The sequence below is a fragment of the Euleptes europaea genome, chromosome 1, assembly GCF_029931775.1.
Source record: "Euleptes europaea isolate rEulEur1 chromosome 1, rEulEur1.hap1, whole genome shotgun sequence".
NCBI lineage: Eukaryota > Metazoa > Chordata > Lepidosauria > Squamata > Sphaerodactylidae > Euleptes > Euleptes europaea.
The window spans coordinates 180,204,993-180,208,911 of NC_079312.1; positions in this window are offsets into that span (position 1 = coordinate 180,204,993).

Consider the following 3,919-nt stretch of genomic DNA (forward strand, 5'->3'; position numbering starts at 1 on the left):
CTTTGGTGGGGGAATCAGCATGAAAAATCTCACGCACAGCTTGTCTCAGCTGAGAGTTTTCCATGTGAATAGGGAGTGGGTGTAGGTACTTAACACAGTGTGTATGTGTGTGGGGGGAACCTACCTATAGGGGTGTCAGATGTGGTGAGCTACAAGTCAGTTTCATACTCATTCCTTCCAGGTAGGAGTTTGTCACGCCAAGGTGCTTTTCAAAGCATGGGGGAAGATCTTTCATCCCACACCAAAAGGCCGTGAGGGTTTTTGGAGGAGGGCCAAGATCAAGTGAGCCAATGGCCTAGGGGTGCCAGCCTCCAGGTGAGGCCTGGAGATCTCCCAGAATTACAACTGATCTCCAGGCTGCAGAAGTCAATTCCCCTGGAGAAAATGGCTGGTCAGGAAGGTGGACTCTATGGCGTTTTATCCCAGTGAGGTCCTTTCCCAGGCTCCACCCCCAAATCTCCTGAAATTCCCAACCCAGAGTGGGCAACCTTACTTGAATGGCCCAACAAGGCAAACTCTCAGTGGGAGGAAACAGGGAAGAGTTGTAGTTGTGTGTGTGTGTTAAGTGCTGTCAAGTCGCTTCCGACTCATGGCGACCCTATCTTCCAAAATGTCCTGTCTTTGACAGCCTTGCTCAGATCTTGCAAACTGAAGGCTGTGACATCCTTTATTGAGTCAGTCCATCTCTTGTTGGGTCTTCCTCTTTTCCTGCTGCCCTCAACTTTTCCTAGCATGACTGTCTTTTCCAGTGACTCTTGTCGTCTCATGACGTGACCAAAATACGACTGCCTCAGTTTAGTCATTTTAGCTTCTAGGGTCAGTTCAGGCTTGATTTGATCTATAACCCACTGATTTGTTTTTTGGGCAGTCCAAGGTATCCGTCACACTCTCCTCCAACACCACGTTTCAAAGGAATCTATTTTCTTCCTATCAGCTTTCTTCACTGTCCAGAGTTGTAGTTGCAGTCGGCAAAAAGGACAATCTAAGCAGGAATAGAGAGGCAAATAAAAAGGCAAAAAGACTTTTGCCCTAGGGTAGCCAACTCTGGGTTGGATAGGGTTGAAAGGTCCCTCTTCACCACCAGTGGGAGGTTTTGGGGCGAACCTTGAGGAGGGTGGGGTTTGGGGAGGGGAGTGACTTCAATGCCATAGAGTCCAATTGCCAAAGCAGCCATTTTCTCCAGGGGCACTGACCTCTATCGGCTGGAGATCATTTGTAATAGCAGGAGATCTCCAGCTAGTACCTGGAGATTGGCAACCCTAGGGTTGGAAAATTCCTGGAGATTTGGGGGTGGAGCCTAAGGAGGGCAGGGTTTGCGGCGGGACCTCAGTGGGGTATAGTGCGATACAGTCCGCCCTTCAAAACAGCCATTTTCTCAGGGGGAACTGATCCCCAGGGGAAGTCTCCACCATTTTGAGGGGGAGGGGGGAAAGAGAAAAAGAAGAGTTGGTTTTTATATGCCGACTTTCTCTACCACTTAAGGGAGAATCAAACCAGCTTACAATCCCCTTCCCTTCCCCTCCCCACAACAGACACCCTGTGAGATAGGTGGGGCTGAGAGAGCTGTGACTAGCCCAGAGTCACCCAGCTGACTTCCTGTGTAGGAGTGGGGAAACAACTCCAGTTCACCAGATTAGCCTCCGCCGCTCACGTGGAGGAGAGGGGAATCAAACCCCGGTTCTCCAGATCACCGCTCCAAACCACCGCTCTTTACCGCTACACCACGCTGGCTCTCAGCTGGCTTTCAGAAGGCTGAAAGGAAGCCAGCGGGGGATCCTGAGCGAGGTCGGCAGGGAACTAATAGTCATTTTTCAAAAACCACGAGTTTGCGGAGGCTGCCCCTTAATTTCTTCCTCACTGATGTCATTTTGTTTGCTCGCTTTTTGAGTCACGGAGTGTGTGTGTGTGTGTGTGTGAGTCACACTGCCCTGAATAGGGTCACGGGCCTCCTCCTCCACCATCGGGCCATGATAAAGCGCAATTCTCACACACACAGCTGAAAAAGGCCAGCTTCTTAGAGGCAGTTCAGTGGGAAAGGAAACTGTGGGGGGGAAGGGGTTTGCCAAGGGGAACAGTCAAGGGAGGGGTGCAGTGAAGCATGGCAGAGTTGTGCAACTGGAAGGGTGCACGTTCCTCGATATGCACAAGTGTGCGTTCATGGACACTTTCTCTCTTGCCAGCGTGGTGTAGCTAGCGTGGTGGAGAGCCTGCATGGTGTAGTGGTTAAGAGCGGTGGTTTGGAGTGGTGGACTCTGATCTGGAGAACTGGGTTTGATTCCCGACCCTTCCATCCCTCGCCCAAACCGGGAAGGAAGAAAGAGTGATCTTGAGGAAGGCGGTGGGCGGAGGTAAACATGTGAGCCTGGAGGATGTCAAGTGGAAAATGAGCAGGAGCTGCTGCAAAGGCACAAAGCCGCTTGGGGGATGTGATTGTAGCAACAGATGGTGCACACACCCCCTTTCGTCAGGACAAAAACAAGGTGCAGTATTCCAGTCCTGTGCCCGTAGGGGTGGTTCAGTGCCTCGCTTGCACCTGGAGCAAGCAAAGCTTCTGGGATGATGGAGACTCCAGAGACCGAAAGAGCTTCCTGGGTTTCTTGTCTTCCTCTCAGCATAGGGTTGCCAGCTCTGGGGTGGAAAATACCTAGAGATTATGGGGGTGGAGCTTGAGGAGAGGAGGGACTTCAATGCCATAGAGTCCAATTGCCAAAGTGGCCATTTTCTCCAGGGTAACTGATCTCTGTCGCCTGGAGATCAGTTGTAATAGCGGGAGATCTCCAGCCACCACCTGGAGGTTGCTACTAAATATAAGAAAAACAAAAGCTCACTATATACAGTGTATTAAGTAACCAACCAGGCACAAAATAACAACATAGTGATGTGACAAATATGTACAGACTTCTACACAAGACACGCCAGTTATACAATCACATGTCAAACATATAGAAACCACAACAGTTGATAGTCCATTCAAAATCCAGCTGTACATATGAATCAAAGATCTTCAAGGGTGTCCAGAGATTTCCATGTACCGCCCAACAGATCTGATAGAATAGCAGGGCAGGAAACGCACCTTCCGGATTTAGGACTCTCGCAAGTTTATACCCTTCAGATCGTCTTGGTCTTTAAGTTGCTAGTAGACTCAAATCTTGCTCTTCTATTGTAGACCAACACGGCTACCCACCTGAAACTATCTGCCTTTAGGCTGTAAACTCCTTGGGGCAGGGACTTCTTTGTGTGGGTTCTTGTGTTTACTCTGTCAGGCACCATATACATTGATGGGACACCTATACGTGAAGCCAGCTGGGAGACCTTGGGCTAGTCACAGCTCTCTTGGCCCCACCAGCTGGATAGCCAGTGGAGTGTAGTGGTTAGGAGCGGTGATTTGGAGTGGTGGACTCTGATCTGGAGAACCTGGTTTGATTCCCCTCTCCTCCACATGAGCTGCGGTGGCTAATATAATGAACTGGGTTGGTTCCCCACTCCCCCACATGAAGTCAGCTGGGTGACCTTGGGCAAGTCACACTCTCTCAGCCTCCCTCACAGGGTGTCTGTTGTGAGGAGGGGAAGGGAAAGCGATTGTAAGCCAGTTTGATTCTTCCTTAAGTGGTAGAGAAAGTTGGCATGTAAAAACCAACTCCTCCTCCTCCTCCTCCTCCTCCTCCTTCTTCTTCTTATTATTAACAATAACAGCTAGCGCAGCGCCAAGATTTTGGGTTTAGGTGATCCAGATGTTACCTTTAGATAGGCACTCCACCCCCCTGCCCCACAATCTCCTTGCGCAAACAGGCTGTCCGGTCCCTCCATCATGATAACTACCCATATCTTTCCACTGTACCATTCAACCCAGGTTGCAGAAAGCACCATATCATTGTGCCGGCTTTCCATCCAGCGACTCAGACGACCTGTTTTTCTCCCT